Source organism: Cetorhinus maximus, chromosome 19 (genome assembly GCF_964194155.1).
Source record: "Cetorhinus maximus chromosome 19, sCetMax3.hap1.1, whole genome shotgun sequence".
NCBI classification, from domain to species: Eukaryota; Metazoa; Chordata; class Chondrichthyes; order Lamniformes; family Cetorhinidae; genus Cetorhinus; species Cetorhinus maximus.
This window is the reverse complement of record NC_135897.1, coordinates 12,736,327-12,753,783: the sequence shown is the minus strand read 5'-3', so window position 1 is coordinate 12,753,783 and position 17,457 is coordinate 12,736,327.

Sequence of the window (17,457 nt, the reverse complement as noted above, 5' to 3'; positions counted from 1 at the left end):
CAGAGCGATGGAGAGTGGAGTGTCAGAGCGATAGAGAGTGGAGTGTCAGAGCGATGGAGAGTGAGAGTATGAGTGATGGAGAATGATGTGTCAGAGCGATTGAGAGTGTAGTTTCAGAGCGAAGGGGAGTGGAGTATCAGAGCGATCGAGAGTGCCGTGTCAGGGCAATGGAGAATGCTGTGCTAGAGCAATGGAGAGCGCAGTGTCAGAGGGATGGAGAGTGCAGTGACAGAGCAATGGACAGTGCAGTGTCATAGCGATGGAGAGTTCAGCGTCGGAGCGATGCAGAGGATAGTGCCAGAGCGATGGAGAGTGCAGTTTCAGAGCGATGGAGAGTGGAGTGTCAGAGCAATGGAGTGTGGAGTTTCAGAGCGATGGAGAGTGGAGTGTCAGAGCGATGGAGAGTGGAGTGTCAGAGCGATTGAGAGTGGTGTGTCGGAGCCATGGAATGTGCAGTGTCAGGGCGATACAGAGTGCAGTTTCAGAGCGAAGGAGAGTGGAGTGTCGGAGCGATGGAGAGTGGAATTTCGGAGCGATGGAGAATGCAGTCTCATAGCGCTGGACAGTGCAATGTCGGAGCGATGGAGAGTGGTGTGTCAGTGCGATGGAGAGTGGAGAGTATGACCGATGGAGAATAATGTGTCAGAGCGATTGATAGTGTAGTTTCAGCATGATGAAGTCTGCAATATCAAAGGGGTTGGGAGTGCAGTGCCACAGCGATGGAGATTGCAGTGTAATAGCGGTGGAGAATGCAGTGTCATAGCGATGGAGTGTGCAGTGTCAGAGCGTTTGTGAGTGCAGTGTCAGAGCGATGGAGAGTAGACTGTCAGAACGATTGGGAGTGGAGTGTCAGAACAATGGAGAGTCGAGTATCATAGCAATGGAGAGTGGAGTGTCGGAGTGATGGAGTGTGGAGTGTCAGAGCGATGGAGAGTGGAGTGTCAGAGCGATGGAGAGTGGAGTGTCTGAGCGATGGAGAGTTGAGTGTCAGAGCGATGGAGAGTGGAGTGTCAGAGCGATGGACAGTGCAGTGTCAGAGCGATGGAGACTGGAGTGTCAGAGCAATGGAGAGTGGAGTGTCAGAGCGATGGAGAGTGGAGTTTCAGAGCATGGAGAGTGGAGTGTCAGAGCGATGGAGAGTGGAGTGTCAGAGCGATGGAGAGTGGAGTGTCAGAGTGATGAAGTGTGGAGTGTCAGAGCGATGGAATGTGGACTGTCAGAGCGATGGAGAGTGGAGTGTCAGAGCAATGGAGAGTGGAATGACACAGCAATGAAGAGTGGAGTGTCGGAGCGATGGAGAGTGCAGTGTCGCAGCGATGGAGAGTGCAGTGTCAGAACGATGGAGAGTGCAGTGTCATAGCGTTAGAGAGTACAGTGTCGGAGCGATTGGGAGTGCAGTGTCAGAGCGATGGAGAGTCTACTGTCAGAGCGATGAAATGTGGACTGTCAGAGCGAAGGAGAGTGGAGTGTCACAACGATGGAGAGTGGAGCGTCAGAGCGATGGAATGTGGACTGTCAGAGCGATGGAGAGTGGAGTGTCACAGCAATTGAGAGGGGAGTGTCAGAGAGATGGAATGTTAACTGTCATAGCGATGGAGAGTGGAGTGTCAGAGTGATGGAGAGTGGAGTGTCAGAGCGATGGAGAGTGGAGTGTCAGAGCGATGGAGAGTGGAGTGTCAGAGCGATGGAGAGTGGAGTGTCAGAGCGATAGAGAGTGGAGAGTCAGAGCGATGGAGAGTGAGAGTATGAGTGATGGAGAATGATGTGTCAGAGCGATTGAGAGTGTACTTTCAGAGCGAAGGGGAGTGGAGTATCAGAGCGATGGAGAGTGCCGTGTCAGGGCAATGGAGAATGCAGTGTCAGAGCAATGGAGAGCGCAGTGTCAGAGGGATGGAGAGTGCAGTGACAGAGCAATGGACAGTGCAGTGTCATAGCGATGGAGAGTTCAGCGTCGGAGCGATGGAGAGGATAGTGCCAGAGCGATGGAGAGTGCAGTGTCAGAGCGATGGAGAGTGGAGTGTCAGAGCAATGGAGTGTGGAGATTCAGAGCGATGGAGGGTGGAGTGTCAGAGCGATGGAGAGTGGAGTGTCAGAGCGATTGAGAGTGGTGTGTCGGAGCCATGGAATGTGCAGTGTCAGGGCGATACAGAGTGCAGTATCAGAGTGAAGGAGAGTGGAGTGTTGGAGCGATGGAGAGTGGAATTTCGGAGCGATGGAGAATGCAGTCACATAGCGCTGGACAGTGCAGTGTCGGAGCGATGGAGAGTGGAGCGTCAGAGCGATGGAGAGTGCAGTGTCATAGCGATGGAGAGTGCAGTTTCAGAGTGATGGAATGTGGACTGTCAGAGTGATGGAGAGTGCAGTGTCAGTGCGATGGAGGGTGGAGTGTCAGAGCGATGGACAGTGCAGTGTCAGAGCGATGGAGACTGGAGTGTCAGAGCAATGGAGAGTGGAGTGTCAGAGCGATGGAGAGTCGAGTGTCAGAGCGATGGAGAGTGGAGTGTCAGAGCGATTGAGAGTGGTGTGTCGGAGCCATGGAATGTGCAGTGACAGGGCGATACAGAGTGCAGTATCAGAGTGAAGGAGAGTGGAGTGTTGGAGCGATGGAGAGTGGAATTTCGGAGCGATGGAGAATGCAGTCTCATAGCGCTGGACAGTGCAGTGTCAGAGCGATGGAGAGTGGAGTGTCAGAGCGATGGAGAGTGCAGTGTCATAGCGATGGAGAATGCAGTGTCAGAGTGATGGAATGTGGACTGTCAGAGTGATGGAGAGTGCAGTGTCAGTGCGATGGAGGGTGTAGTGTCAGAGCGATGGACAGTGCAGTGTCAGAGCGATGGAGACTGGAGTGTCAGAGCAATGGAGAGTGGAGTGTCATAGCGATGGAGATTGGAGTGTCAAAGCGATGGATATTGGAATGTCAGAGCGATGGAGTGTGGAGTGACAGAGCGATGGAATGTGGACTGTCAGAGCGATGGAGAGTGGAGTGTCAGAGCAATGGAGAGTGGAATGACACAGCAATGAAGAGTGGAGTGTCGGAGCGATGGAGAGTGCAGTGTCGCAGCGATGCAGAGTGCAGTGTCAGAACGATGGAGAGTGCAGTGTCATAGCGTTAGAGAGTACAGTGTCGGAGCAATTGGGAGTGCAGTGTCAGAGCGATGGAGAGTGTACTGTCAGAGCGATGAAATGTGGACTGTCAGAGCGAAGGAGAGTGGAGTGTCACAGCGATAGAGAGTGGAGCGTCAGAGCAATGGAATGTGGACTGTCAGTGCGATGGAGAGTGGAGTGTCAAAGCGATGGAGAGTGGTGTGTCAGAGCGATGGAGAGTGGAGTGTCAAAGCGATGGAGAGTGGAGTGTCAGAGCGATGGAGAGTGGAGTGTCAGAGCGATGGAGTGTGGAGTGTCAGAGTGATGGACAGTGCAGTGTCAGAGCGATGGAGACTGGAGTGTCAGAGCTATGGAGAGTGGAGTGTCATTGCGATGGAGATTGGAGTGTCAATGCGATGGATATTGGAATGTCAGAGCGATGGAGTGTGGAGTGTCAGAGCGATGGAATGTGGACTGTCAGAGCGATGCAGAGTGGAGTGTCAGAGCAATGGAGAGTGGAATGACACAGCAATGAAGAGTGGAGTGTCGGAGCGATGGAGAGTGCAGTCTCGCAGCGATGGAGAGTGCAGTGTCAGAACGATGGAGAGTGCAGTGTCATAGCGTTAGAGAGTACAGTGTCGGAGCGATTGGGAGTGCATTGTCAGAGCGATGGAGAGTCTACTGTCAGAGCGATGAAATGTGGACTGTCAGTGCGAAGGAGAGTGGAGTGTCACAGCGATAGAGAGTGGAGCGTCAGAGCGATGGAATGTGGACTGTCAGAGCGATTGAGAGTGGAGTGTCACAGCAATTGAGAGGGGAGTGTCAGAGCGATGGAATGTTAACTGTCATAGCGATGGAGAGTGGAGTGTCAGAGCGATGGAGAGTGGAGTGTCAGAGCTATGGAGAGTGGAGTGTCATTGCGATGGAGATTGGAGTGTCAATGCGATGGATATTGGAATGTCAGAGCGATGGAGTGTGGAGTGTCAGAGCGATGGAATGTGGACTGTCAGAGCGATGCAGAGTGGAGTGTCAGAGCAATGGAGAGTGGAATGACACAGCAATGAAGAGTGGAGTGTCGGAGCGATGGAGAGTACAGTGTCGCAGCGATGGAGAGTGCAGTGTCAGAACGATGGAGATTGCAGTGTCATAGCGTTAGAGAGTACAGTGTCGGAGCGATTGGGAGTGCATTGTCAGAGCGATGGAGAGTCTACTGTCAGAGCGATGAAATGTGGACTGTCAGAGCGAAGGAGAGTGGAGTGTCACAGCGATAGAGAGTGGAGCGTCAGAGCGATGGAATGTGGACTGTCAGAGCGATTGAGAGTGGAGTGTCACAGCAATTGAGAGGGGAGTGTCAGAGCGATGCAATGTTAACTGTCATAGCGATGGAGAGTGGAGTGTCAGAGCGATGGAGAGTGGAGTGTCAGAGCGATGGAGAGTGGAGTGTCAGAGCGATAGAGAGTGGAGTGTCAGAGCGATGGAGAGTGAGAGTATGAGTGATGGAGAATGATGTGTCAGAGCGATTGAGAGTGTAGTTTCAGAACGAAGGGGAGTGGAGTATCAGAGCGATGGAGAGTGCCGTGTCAGGGCAATGGAGAATGCAGTGCCAGAGCAATGGAGAGCGCAGTGTCAGAGGGATGGAGAGTGCAGTGACAGAGCAATGGACAGTGCAGTGTCATAGCAATGGAGAGTTCAGCGTCGGAGCGATGGAGAGGATAGTGCCAGAGCGATGGAGAGTGCAGTGTCAGAGCGATGGAGAGTGGAGTGTCAGAGCAATGGAGTGTGGAGATTCAGAGCGATGGAGGGTGGAGTGTCAGAGCGATGGAGAGTGGAGTGTCAGAGCGATTGAGAGTGGTGTGTCGGAGCCATGGAATGTGCAGTGTCAGGGCGATACAGAGTGCAGTTTCAGAGCGAAGGAGAGTGGAGTGTCGGAGCGATGGAGAGTGGAATTTCGGAGCGATGGAGAATGCAGTCTCATAGCGCTGGACAGTGCAATGTCGGAGCGATGGAGAGTGGAGCGTCAGAGCGATGGAGAGTGGAGCGTCAGAGCGATGGAGAGTGGTGTGTCAGTGCGATGGAGAGTGGAGAGTATGACCGAGGGAGAATAATGTGTCAGAGCGATTGATAGTGTAGTTTCAGCATGATGAAGTCTGCAGTATCAAAGGGGTTGGGAGTGCAGTGCCACAGCGATGGAGATTGCAGTGTAATAGCGGTGGAGAATTCAGTGTCATAGCGATGGAGTGTGCAGTGTCAGAGCGTTTGTGAGTGCAGTGTCAGTGCGATGGAGAGTAGACTGTCAGAGCGATTGGGAGTGGAGTGTCAGAACAATGGAGAGTCGAGTATCATAGCAATGGAGAGTGGAGTGTCGGAGTGATGGAGTGTGGAGTGTCAGAGCGATGGAGAGTGGAGTGTCAGAGCGATGGAGAGTGGAGTGTCAGAGCGATGGACAGTGCACTGTCAGAGCGATGGAGACTGGAGTGTCAGAGCAATGGAGAGTGGAGTGTCAGAGCGATGGAGAGTGGAGTTTCAGAGCATGGAGAGTGGAGTGTCAGAGCGATGGAGAGTGGAGTGTCAGAGCGATGGAGAGTGGAGTGTCAGAGTGATGAAGTGTGGAGTGTCAGAGCGATGGAATGTGGACTGTCAGAGCGATGGAGAGTGGAGTGTCAGAGCAATGGAGAGTGGAATGACACAGCAATGAAGAGTGGAGTGTCGGAGCGATGCAGAGTGCAGTGTCGCAGCGATGGAGAGTGCAGTGTCAGAACGATGGAGAGTGCAGTGTCATAGCGTTAGAGAGTACAGTGTCGGAGCGATTGGGAGTGCAGTGTCAGAGCGATGGAGTGTCTTCTGTCAGAGCGATGAAATGTGGACTGTCAGAGCGAAGGAGAGTGGAGTGTCACAGCGATGGAGAGTGGAGCGTCAGAGCGATGGAATGTGGACTGTCAGAGCTATGGAGAGTGGAGTGTCATAGCAATTGAAAGGGGAGTGTCAGAGAGATGGAATGTTAACTGTCATAGCGATGGAGAGTGGAGTGTCAGAGCGATGGAGAGTGGAGTGTCAGAGCGATGGAGAGTGGAGTGTCAGAGCGATAGAGAGTGGAGTGTCAGAGCGATGGAGAGTGAGAGTATGAGTGATAGAGAATGATGTGTCAGAGCGATTGAGAGTGTAGTTTCAGAGCGAAGGGGATTGGAGTATCAGAGCGATGGAGAGTGCCGTGTCAGGGCAATGGAGAATGCAGTGTCAGAGCAATGGAGAGCGCAGAGTCAGAGGGATGGAGAGTGCAGTGACAGAGCAATGGACAGTGCAGTGTCATAGCGATGGAGAGTTCAGCGTCGGAGCGATGGAGAGGATAGTGCCAGAGCGATGGAGAGTGGAGTGTCACAGCAATTGAGAGGGGAGTGTCAGAGCGATGGAATGTTGACTGTCATAGCGATGGAGAGTGGTGTGTCAGAGCGATGGAATGTTGACTGTCATAGCGATGGAGAGTGGAGTGTCAGAGCGATGGAGAGTGGAGTGTCAGAGCGATGGAGAGTGGAGTGTCAGAGCGATAGAGAGTGGAGTGTCAGAGCGATGGAGAGTGAGAGTATGAGTGATGGGGAATGATGTGTCAGAGCGATTGAGAGTGTACTTTCAGAGCGAAGGGGAGTGGAGTATCAGAGCGATGGAGAGTGCCGTGTCAGGGCAATGGAGAATGCAGTGTCAGAGCAATGGAGAGCACAGTGTCAGAGGGATGGAGAGTGCAGTGACAGAGCAATGGACAGTGCAGTGTCATAGCGATGGAGAGTTCAGCGTCGGAGCGATGGAGAGGATAGTGCCAGAGCGATGGAGAGTGCAGTGTCAGAGCGATGGAGAGTGGAGTGTCAGAGCAATGGAGTGTGGAGATTCAGAGCGATGGAGGGTGGAGTGTCAGAGCGATGGAGAGTGGAGTGTCAGAGCGATTGAGAGTGGTGTTTTGGAGCCATGGAATGTGCAATGTCAGGGCGATACAGAGTGCAGTATCAGAGTGAAGGAGAGTGGAGTGTTGGTGCGATGGAGAGTGGAATTTCGGAGCGATGGAGAATGCAGTCTCATAGCGCTGGACAGTGCAGTGTCGGAGCGATGGAGAGTGGAGCGTCAGAGCGATGGAGACTGCAGTGTCATAGCGATGGAGAGTGCAGTTTCAGAGTGATGGAATGTGGACTGTCAGAGTGATGGACAGTGCAGTGTCAGTGCGATGGAGGGTGGAGTGTCAGAGCGATGGACAGTGCAGTGTCAGAGCGATGGAAACTGGAGTGTCAGAGCAATGGAGAGTGGAGTGTCAGAGCGATGGAGAGTCGAGTGTCAGAGCGATGGAGAGTGGAGTGTCAGAGCGATTGAGAGTGGTGTGTCGGAGCCATGGAATGTGCAGTGTCAGGGCGATACAGAGTGCAGTATCAGAGTGAAGGAGAGTGGAGTGTTGGAGCGATGGAGAGTGGAATTTCGGAGCGATGGAGAATGCAGTCTCATAGCGCTGGACTGCGCAGTGTCAGAGCGATGGAGAGTGGAGCATCAGAGCGATGGAGAGTGCAGTGTCATAGCGATGGAGAGTGCAGTGTCAGAGTGATGGAATGTGGACTGTCAGAGTGATGGAGAGTGCAGTGTCAGTGCGATGGAGGGTGTAGTGTCAGAGCGATGGACAGTGCAGTGTCAGAGCGATGGAGACTGAAGTGTCAGAGCAATGGAGAGTGGAGTGTCATAGCGATGGAGATTGGAGTGTCAAAGCGATGGAGATTGGAATGTCAGAGCGATGGAGTGTGGAGTGACAGAGCGATGGAATGTGGACTGTCAGAGCGATGGAGAGTGGAGTGTCAGAGCAATGGAGAGTGGAATGACACAGCAATGAAGAGTGGAGTGTCGGAGCGATGGAGAGTGCAGTGTCGCAGCGATGCAGAGTGCAGTGTCAGAACGATGGAGAGTGCAGTGTCATAGCGTTAGAGAGTACAGTGTCGGAGCGATTGGGAGTGCAGTGTCAGAGCGATGGAGAGTGTACTGTCAGAGCGATGAAATGTGGACTGTCAGAGCGAAGGAGAGTGGATTGTCACAGCGATGGAGAGTGGAGCGTCAGAGCGATGGAATGTGGACTGTCAGAGCGATGGAGAGTGGAGTGTCACAGCAATTGAGAGGGGAGTGTCAGAGCGATGGAATGTTGACTGTCATAGCGATGGAGAGTGCAGTGTCAGAGCGATGGAATGTTGACTGTCATAGCGATGGAGAGTGGAGTGTCAGAGCGATGGAGAGTGGAGTGTCAGAGCGATGGAGAGTGGAGTGTCAGAGCGATAGAGAGTGGAGAGTAAGAGCGATGGAGAGTGAGAGTATGAGTGATGGTGAAAGATGTGTCAGAGCGATTGAGAGTGTACTTTCAGAGCGAAGGGGAGTGGAGTATCAGAGCGATGGAGAGTGCCGTGTCAGGGCAATGGAGAATGCAGTGTCAGAGCAATGGAGAGCGCAGTGTCAGAGGGATGGAGAGTGCAGTGACAGAGCAATGGACACTGCAGTGTCATAGCGATGGAGAGTTCAGCATCGGAGCGATGGAGAGGATAGTGCCAGAGCGATGGAGAGTGCAGTGTCAGAGCGATGGAGAGTGGAGTGTCAGAGAAATTGTGTGTGGAGTTTCAGAGCGATGGAGGGTGGAGTGTCAGAGCGATGGAGAGTGGAGTGTCAGAGCGATTGAGAGTGGTGTGTCGGAGCCATGGAATGTGCTGTGTCAGGGCGATACAGAGTGCAGTATCAGAGTGAAGGAGAGTGGAGTGTTGGAGCGATGGAGAGTGGAATTTCGGAGCGATGGAGAATGCAGTCTCATAGCGCTGGACGGTGCAGTGTCGGAGCGATGGAGAGTGGAGCGTCAGAGCGATGGAGAGTGCAGTGTCATAGCGATGGAGAGTGCAGTGTCAGAGTGATGGAATGTGGACTGTCAGAGTGATGGAGAGTGCAGTGTCAGTGCGATGGAGGGTGGAGTGTCAGAGCGATGGACAGTGCAGTGTCAGAGCGATGGAGACTGGAGTGTCAGAGCAATGGAGAGTGGAGTGTCAGAGCGATGGAGAGTGGAGTGTCAGAGCGATTGAGACTGGAGTGTCAGAGCGATGGAGAGTGGAGTGTCGATGCGATGGAGTGTGGAGTGTAAGAGAGATGGACAGTGCAGTGTCAGAGCGATGGAGACTGGAGTGTCAGAGCAATGGAGAGTGGAGTGTCATAGCGATGGAGATTGGAGTGTCAAAGCGATGGAGATTGGAATGTCAGAGCGATGCAGAGTGGAGTGTCAGAGCAATGGAGAGTGGAATGACACAGCAATGAAGAGTGGAGTGTCGGAGCCATGGAGAGTGCAGTGTCGCAGCGATGGAGAGTGCAGTGTCAGAACGATGGAGAGTGCAGTGTCATAGCGAAGGAGAGTGGAGTGTCACAGCGATGGAGAGTGGAGCGTCAGAGCGATGGAATGTGGACTGTCAGAGCGCTGGAGAGTGGAGTGTCACAGCAATTGAGAGGGGAGAGTCAGAGCGATGGAATGTGGACTGTCAGAGCGATGGAGAGTGGAGTGTCAGAGCGATGCAGAGTGGAGTGTCACAGCGATGGAGAGTGGAGCGTCAGAGCGATGGAATGTGGACTGTCAGAGCGATGGAGAGTGGAGTGTCACAGCAATTGAGAGGGGAGTGTCAGAGCGATGGAATGTTAACTGTCATAGCGATGGAGAGTGGAGTGTCAGAGCGATGGAGAGTGGAGTGTCAGAGCGATGGAGAGTGGAGTGTCAGAGCGATAGAGAGTGGAGTGTCAGAGCGATGGAGAGTGAGAGTATGAGTGATGGAGAATGATGTGTCAGAGCGATTGAGAGTGTAGTTTCAGAGCGAAGGGGGGTGGAGTATCAGAGCGATGGAGAGTGCCGTGTCAGGGCAATGGAGAATGCAGTTTCAGAGCAATGGAGAGCGCAGTGTCAGAGGGATGGAGAGTGCAGTGACAGAGCAATGGACAGTGCAGTGTCATAGCGATGGAGAGTTCAGCGTCGGAGCGATGCAGAGGATAGTGCCAGAGCGATGGAGAGTGGAGTGTCACAGCAATTGTGAGGGGAGTGTCAGAGCGATGGAATGTTGACTGTCATAGCGATGGAGAGTGGAGTGTCAGAACGATGGAATGTTGACTTTCATAGCGATGGAGAGTGGAGTGTCAGAGCGATGGAGAGTGGAGTGTCAGAGCGATAGAGAGTGGAGTGTCAGAGCGATAGAGAGTGGAGAGTCAGAGCGATGGAGAGTGAGATTATGAGTGATGGAGAATGATGTGTCAGAGCGATTGAGAGTGTACTTTCAGAGCGAAGGGGAGTGGAGTATCAGAGCGATGGAGAGTGCAGTGTCAGGGCAAAGGAGAATGCAGTGTCAGAGCAATGGAGAGCGCAGTGTCAGAGGGATGGAGAGTGCAGTGACAGAGCAATGGACAGTGCAGTGTCATAGCGATGGAGAGTTCAGCGTCGGAGCGATGGAGAGGATAGTGCCAGAGCGATGGAGAGTGCAGTGTCAGAGCGATGGAGAGTGGAGTGTCAGAGCAATGGAGTGTGGAGTTTCAGAGCGATGGAGGGTGGAGTGTCAGAGCGATGGAGAGTGGAGTGTCAGAGCGATGGAGAGTGGTGTGTCGGAGCCATGGAATGTGCAGTGTCAGGGCGATACAGAGTGCAGTATCAGAGTGAAGGAGAGTGGAGTGTCGGAGCGATGGAGAGTGGAATTTCGGAGCGATGGAGAAAGCCGTCTCATAGCGCTGGACAGTGCAGTGTCGGAGCGATGGAGAGTGGAGCGTCAGAGTGATGGAATGTGGACTGTCAGAGTGATGGAGAGTGCAGTGTCAGTGCGATGGAGGGTGGAGTGTCAGAGCGATGGACAGTGCAGTGTCAGAGCGATGGAGACTGGAGTGTCAGAGCAATGGAGAGTGGAGTGTCAGAGCGATGGAGAGTGGAGTTTCAAAGCGATGGAGAGTGGAGCGTCAGAGCGATGGAGAGTGGAGCGTCAGAGCGATGGAGAGTGGAGTGTCAGAGCGATGGAATGTGGACTGTCAGAGTGATGGAGAGTGCAGTGTCAGTGCGATGGAGAGTGGAGTGTCAGAGTGATGGAGAGTGGAGTGTCAGAGCGATGGAGAGTCGAGTGTCAGAGCGATGGAAAGTGCAGTGTCAGAGCGATTGGGAGTGCAGTGTCAGAGCAATGAAGATTGGAGTGTCAGTGCGATTGAGCGTGGAGTGTCAGAGCGATGGAGAGCGGAGTGTCAGAGAGATGGAGATTGGAGTGTTAGAGCCATAGAGAGTGGAGTTTCAGCGAGATGGAGTCTGCAGTATCAGAGGGATTGGGAGTGCAGTGTCATAGCGATGGAGAGTGCAGTGTCATAGCGATGGAGAGTGGAGTGTCAGAGCGATGGAGAGTGGAGTGTCAGAGCGATGGAGAGTGGAGTGTCAGAGCGATAGAGAGTGGAGTGTCAGAGCGATGGAGAGTGAGAGTATGAGTGATGGAGAATGATGTGTCAGAGCGATTGAGAGTGTAGTTTCAGAGCGAAGGGGAGTGGAGTATCAGAGCGATGGAGAGTGCCGTGTCAGGGCAATGGAGAATGCAGTGTCAGAGCAATGGAGAGCGCAGTGTCAGAGGGATGGAGAGTGCAGTGACAGAGCAATGGACACTGCAGTGTCATAGCGATGGAGAGTTCAGCGTCGGAGCGATGGAGAGGATAGTGCCAGAGCGATGGAGAGTGGAGTGTCACAGCAATTGAGAGGGGAGTGTCAGAGCGATGGAATGTTGACTGTCATAGCGATGGAGAGTGGAGTGTCAGAGAAATGGTGTGTGGAGTTTCAGAGCGATGGAGGGTGGAGTGTCAGAGCGATGGAGAGTGGTGTGTCAGAGCGATTGAGAGTGGTGTGTCGGAGCCATGGAATGTGCAGTGTCAGGGCGATACAGAGTGCAGTATCAGAGTGAAGGAGAGTGGAGTGTTGGAGCGATGGAGAGTGGAATTTCGGAGCGATGGAGAATGCAGTCTCATAGCGCTGGACAGTGCAGTGTCGGAGAGATGGAGAGTGGAGTGTCAGAGCGATGGAGAGTGGAGCGTCAGAGCGATGGAGAGTGCAGTGTCATAGCGATGGAGAGTGCAGTGTCAGAGTGATGGAATGTGGACTGTCAGAGTGATGGAGAATGCAGTGTCAGTGCGATGGAGGGTGGAGTGTCAGAGCGATGAACAGTGCAGTGTCAGAGCGATGGAGACTGGAGTGTTAGAGCAATGGAGAGTGGAGTGTCAGAGCGATGGAATGTTGACTGTTATAGCGATGGAGAGTGGAGTGTCAGAGCGATGGAGAGTGGAGTGTCAGAGCGATGGAGAGTGGAGTGTCAGAGCGATAGAGAGTGGAGAGTCAGAGCGATGGAGAGTGAGAGTATGAGTGATGGAGAACGATGTGTCAGAGCGATTGAGAGTGTACTTTCAGAGAAAAGGGGAGTGGAGTATCAGAGCGATGGAGAGTGCCGTGTCAGGGCAATGGAGAATGCAGTGTCAGAGCAATGGAGAGCGCAGTGTCAGAGGGATGGAGAGTGCAGTGACAGAGCAATGGACAGTGCAGTGTCATAGCGATGGAGAGTTCAGCGTCGGAGCGATGGAGAGGATAGTGCCAGAGCGATGGAGAGTGCAGTGTCAGAGCGATGGAGAGTGGAGTGTCAGAGCAATGGAGTGTGGAGTTTCAGAGCGATGGAGGGTGGAGTGTAAGAGCGATGGAGAGTGGAGTTTCAGAGCGATTGAGAGTGGTGTGTCGGAGCCATGGAATGTGCAGTGTCAGGGCGATACAGAGTGCAGTATCAGAGTGAAGGAGAGTGGAGTGTTGGAGCGATGGAGAGTGGAATTTCGGAGCGATGGAGAATGCAGTCTCATAGCGCTGGACAGTGCAGTGTCGGAGCGATGGAGAGTGGAGTGTCACAGCCATGGAGAGTGGAGCATCAGAGCGATGGAGAGTGGTGTGTCAGTGCGATGGAGAATGGAGAGTATGACCGATGGAGAATAATGTGTCAGAGCGATTGATAGTGTAGTTTCAGCATGATGGAGTCTGCAGTCTCAAAGGGGTTGGGAGTTCAGTGCCATGGCGATGGAGATTGCAGTGTAATAGCGGTGGAGAATGCAGTGCCATAGCGATGGAGTGTGCAGTGTCAGAGCGTTTGTGAGTGCAGTGTCAGAGCGATGGAAAGTAGACTGTCAGAGCGATTGGGAGTGGAGTGTCGGAACAATGGAGAGTCGAGTATGATAGCAATGGAGAGTGGAGTGTCGGAGTGATGGAGAGTGGAGTGTCGGAGTGATGGAGTGTGGAGTGTCAGAGCGATGGAGAGTGGAGTGTCAGAGCGATGGAGAGTGGAGTATCAGAGCGATGGACAGTGCAGTGTCAGAGCGATGGAGACTGGAGTGTCAGAGCAATGGAGAGTGGAGTGTCACAGCGATGGAGAGTGGAGCGTCAGAGCGATGGAATGTGGACTGTCAGAGCGATGGAGAGTGGAGTGTCAGAGCGATGGGGAGTGGAGTGTCAGAGCGGTGGAGAGTGGAGCGTCAGAGCGATGGAATGTGGACTGTCAGAGCGATGGAGAGTGGAGTGTCACAGCAATTGAGAGGGGAGTGTCAGAGCGATGGAATGTTAACTGTCATAGCGATGGAGAGTGGAGTGTCAGAGCGATGGAGAGTGGAGTGTCAGAGCGATGGAGAGTGAGAGTATGAGTGATGGACAATGATGTGTCAGAGCGATTGAGAGTGTAGTTTCAGAGCGAAGGGGAGTGGAGTATCAGAGCGATGGAGAGTGCCGTGTCAGGGCAATGGAGAATGCAGTTTCAGAGCAATGGAGAGTGCAGTGTCAGAGCGATGGAGAGTGGAGTGTCAGAGCAATGGAGTGTGGAGTTTCAGAGCGATGGAGGGTGGAGTGTCAGAGCGATGGAGAGTGGAGTGTCAGAGCGATTGAGAGTGGTGTGTCGGAGCCATGGAATGTGCAGTGTCAGGGCGATACAGAGTGCAGTATCAGAGTGAAGGAGAGTGGAGTGTTGTAGCGATGGAGAGTGGAATTTCGGAGCGATGGAGAATGCAGTCACATAGCGCTGGACAGTGCAGTGTCGGAGCGATGGAGAGTGGAGCGTCAGATCAATGGAGAGTGCAGTATCAGAGTGATGGAGAGTGCAGTGTCAGAGCGATGGAGAATGGAGAGTCTGAGCGATGAAGAGTGACGTGTCAGAGCGATTGAGATTGGAGTTTCAGCGAGATGGAGTCTGCAGTATCAGAGGGATTGGGAATGCATTGTCATAGCGATGGAGAGTGCAGTGTCATAGCGATGGAGAGTGCAGTGTCATAGCGATGGAGAGTGCAGTGTGGAACGACTGGGAGTGCAGTGTCAGAGCGATGGAGAATGGACTGTCAGAGCGATGGAGAGTGGACTGTCAGAGCGATGGAGAGTGGACTGTCAGAGCAACGGAGATTGGAGTGTCATAGCAACGGAGAGTGGAGTTTCAGAGCAATGTAGAGTCGAGTGTCAGAGAAATGAATTGAGGAGTGACAGAGCGATGGAGAGTGGAGTGTCAGAGCGATGGAGAGTGGAGTGTCAGAGCGATGAGGTGTGGAGTGTCAGAGCGATGCAGAGTGTAGTGTCGGAGCGATGAAGAATGGAGAGTCTGAGAGATGGAGAGTGACGAGTCAGAGCGATTGAGAGTGGAGTTTCAGCGAGATGGAGTGTGCAGTATCAGAGGGTTTGCATGTGCAGTGTCATAGCGCTGGAGAGTGCAGTGCCCTAGCGATGGAGAGTGCAGTGTCATAGCATTAGAGAGTGCAGTGTCGGAGCGATTGGGAGTGCAGTGTCAGAGCGATGGAGAGTGGAGTGTCAGAGCGATGGAGAGTGGAGTGTCAGAGCGATGGAGAGGGGAGTGTCAGAGCGATGGAAAGTTGACTGTCAGAGCGATGGAGAGTGGAGTGTCAGTGCGATGGAGAGTGGAGTGTCAGAGCGATGGAGATTGGACTGTCAGAGCGATGGAGAGTGCAGTGTCAGAGCAAAGGAGAGTGGAGTGTCATAGCGATGGAGAGTGCAGTGTCAGAGCGATGGAGAGTGGAGTGTCAGAGCGATGGAGAGTGGAGTGTCAGAGCGATGGAGAGTGGAGATTCAAAGCGATGGAGAGTGGAGCATCAGAGCGATGGAGAGTGGAGCGTCAGAGCGATGGAGAGTGGAGTGTCAGAGCGATGGAATGTGGACTGTCAGAGTGATGGAGAGTGCAGTGTCAGTGCGATGGAGAGTGGAGTGTCAGAGCGATGGAGAGTGGAGTGTCAGAGCGATGGAGAGTCGAGTGTCAGAGCTATGGAGAGTGGAGTGTCAGAGCGATGGAAAGTGCAGTGTCAGAGCGATTGGGAGTGCAGTGTCTGAGCAATGGAGATTGGAGTGTCAGTGCGATTGAGCGTGGAGTGTCAGAGCGATGGAGAGCGGAGTGTCAGTGCGATGGACAGTGAAATGTCAGAGCGATGGAGACTGGAGTGTCAGAGCAATGGAGAGTGTAGTGTCAGAGCGATGGAGAGTGGAGTGTCAAAGCGATGGAGAGTGGAATGTCAGAGCGATGGAGATTGGACTTTTAGAGCGATAGAGAGTGGAGTTTCAGCGAGATGGAGTCTGCAGTATCAGAGGGATTGGGAGTGCAGCGTCATAACGATGGAGAGTGCAGTATCATTGCGATGGAGAGTGCAGTGTCATAGCGATGGAGAGTGGAGTGTCAGAGCGATGGAGAGTGGAGTGTCAGAGCGATGGAGAGTGGAGTGTCAGAGCGATGGAGAGTGGAGTGTCAGAGCGATAGAGAGTGGAGTGTCAGAGCGATGGAGAGTGAGAGTATGAGTGATGGAGAATGATGTGTCAGAGCGATTGAGAGTGTAGTTTCAGAGCGAAGGGGAGTGGAGTATCAGAGCGATGGAGATGCCGTGTCAGGGCAATGGAGAATGCAGTGTCAGAGCAATGGAGAGCGCAGTGTCAGAGGGATGGAGAGTGCAGTGACAGAGCAATGGACACTGCAGTGTCATAGCGATGGAGAGTTCAGCGTCGGAGCGATGGAGAGGATAGTGCCAGAGCGATGGAGAGTGGAGTGTCACAGCAATTGAGAGGGGAGTGTCAGAGCGATGGAATGTTGACTGTCATAGCGATGGAGAGTGGAGTGTCAGAGCGATGGAATGTTGACTGTCATAGCGATGGAGAGTGGAGTGTCAGAGCGATGGAGAGTGGAGTGTCAGAGCGATGGAGAGTGAGAGTATGAGTGATGGAGAATGATGTGTCAGAGCGATTGAGAGTGTACTTTCAGAGCGAAGGGGAGTGGAGTATCAGAGCGATGGAGAGTGCCGTGTCAGGGCAATGGAGAATGCAGTGTCAGAGCAATGGAGAGCGCAGTGTCAGAGGGATGGAGAGTGCAGTGACAGAGCAATGGACAGTGCAGTGTCATAGCGATGGAGAGTTCAGCGTCGGAGCGATGGAGAGGATAGTGCCAGAGCGATGGAGAGTGCAGTGTCAGAGCGATGGAGAGTGGAGTGTCAGAGCAATGGAGTGTGGAGTTTCAGAGCGATGGAGGGTGGAGTGTAAGAGCGATGGAGAGTGGAGTTTCAGAGCGATTGAGAGTGGTGTGTCGGAGCCATGGAATGTGCAGTGTCAGGGCGATACAGAGTGCAGTATCAGAGTGAAGGAGAGTGGAGTGTTGGAGCGATGGAGAGTGGAATTTCGGAGCGATGGAGAATGCAGTCTCATAGCACTGGACAGTGCAGTGTCGGAGCGATGGAGAGTGGAGTGTCACAGCCATGGAGAGTGGAGCATCAGAGCGATGGAGAGTGGTGTGTCAGTGCGATGGAGAATGGAGAGTATGACCGATGGAGAATAATGTGTCAGAGCGATTGATAGTGTAGTTTCAGCATGATGGAGTCTGCAGTCTCAAAGGGGTTGGGAGTTCAGTGCCATGGCGATGGAGATTGCAGTGTAATAGCGGTGGAGAATGCAGTGCCATAGCGATGGAGTGTGCAGTGTCAGAGCGTTTGTGAGTGCAGTGTCAGTGCGATGGAAAGTAGACTGTCAGAGCGATTGGGAGTGGAGTGTCGGAACAATGGAGAGTCGAGTATGATAGCAATGGAGAGTGGAGTGTCGGAGTGATGGAGAGTGGAGTGTCGGAGTGATGGAGTGTGGAGTGTCAGAGCGATGGAGAGTGGAGTGTCAGAGCGATGGAGAGTGGAGTATCAGAGCGATGGACAGTGCAGTGTCAGAGCGATGGAGACTGGAGTGTCAGAGCAATGGAGAGTGGAGTGTCACAGCGATGGAGAGTGGAGCGTCAGAGCGATGGAATGTGGACTGTCAGAGCGATGGAGATTGGAGTGTCAGAGCGATGGAGAGTG